Consider the following 1,401-nt stretch of genomic DNA (forward strand, 5'->3'; position numbering starts at 1 on the left):
TAGGGTTAGTTTAGCTTAGGAGCTCCACTACAATCAATATTTAATAACGGGTTCTCTCTTTTTCGAGCTACTTGACAGATATGTGACGGAGGTACTGTGTTGGAGATGGTCTAATCAGTGACATGAGACGTTAATTTTTTTTTGAACCATCAAAATGAATGTGGTCATTTATTAACAGAATCAAAATTTAACATCAAAACATTGTACACTTGATTATTCTTATCGGCTCTGATTAATAAAACTTGGCACATTTTACTTAATAAAAACAACAGACATTTCTGAAGATATCTGGATTAATTACTGGCAAGATAGAAGAGTTTTAAAGATGGGAAATGAAGGAGTTTAAATGGAGAGAAAAGGTGGATGAGGGAAAGTGTGTTGACGAAGAACGGCACCCTCCATCCGAACCCAGCTCAGCCTCGGTACACTGGTAGTGAAGCGACTCGTTACCTTTGCAGAAGATAGGTCAGCTCCGGTACGGAGTTCCATTTCAACGCTACCTTTCAGCGTCTCCTTAGGATGGCTGAGAATCGTCCGAAGTAGTGACGGTACTCCGTTCAACAACACGCTCACCTCACGGGTGGACTCACATGAGCTGTGAGTCCGTCAGAGGTTCCACTCAGATATGGAAGATTCCATAATCCCAACTAGACTCGGAAGAACTCCCAACTAAGTCCAGCACTTCAGAACTTTTGGAACTTCTGAACTTCTGTCCTGCTGTTCGTAACTTCTGTCCTCTCCCCGAACTAACTGGAACTAAGAAGTGTTGACTTTTAAAGAGTTCTGCTTCCGGTCACTTTTGGGAAGTCCTGGTTGGTTGAAAGAACCAACAGGGGTGTGGTTTTAGTGACGTCAGAGGGTTACTACAAGTCAGAAAAACAGCGGAGATGTTTGGGAACAGACAGAGAAATGTTTTGGGGAAATGACAGACCCACAGGTGCCAGCTTTTCTTGTTTCTGTCTGAGAGGTTTAAAACATGACAGTTCGTTCCAATAAACTTGTTTGGAACTGTCTCCGACTTTTGACCAACATCACTCCTTCTCATTTCAGACAGAAGATCAAAAAATGCATAATTACTTTGTAACAGACATTTTAACTTGATTTCTACTTTGAATGAGGATTTAAAAAAATCATTAATACTGTTTCACAGTTGATTTAAAATTAGTAGTTCACTTCAACATTTAAAATGGTTTGAACTAAACACACTTTTGATTATCAAGACATTTGTAAAAATAGTAATGACAATATAAAAAGAGAGTGTTCTTTCAATTGATTAGTTCAGGATACAGTTAGAAAGTCTCTGGATGAGCTAATTTGTATTTCTGGATTCAAATCAATGAAATAACAGTTCCTGTCCCATGAAGGTCTTCAGGGTCAGGTTTTGACCGGAGGCTTAGTTCA

At 39.3% G+C, this 1,401-nt stretch overlaps 1 protein-coding gene across 1 annotated transcript in view; it reads right to left on the reverse strand.

Annotated features, from left to right (window-relative positions):
* snapc2 (small nuclear RNA activating complex, polypeptide 2) overlaps positions 1–1,401 on the reverse strand; it is a 107,588-nt gene that overhangs the window by 74,647 nt on the left and 31,540 nt on the right. The gene's annotated exons all lie outside the window — the stretch shown is intronic.

Source organism: Nematolebias whitei, chromosome 1 (assembly GCF_014905685.2).
Source record: "Nematolebias whitei isolate Nwh7 chromosome 1, NemWhi1, whole genome shotgun sequence".
Classification (NCBI taxonomy): Eukaryota; Metazoa; Chordata; class Actinopteri; order Cyprinodontiformes; family Rivulidae; genus Nematolebias; species Nematolebias whitei.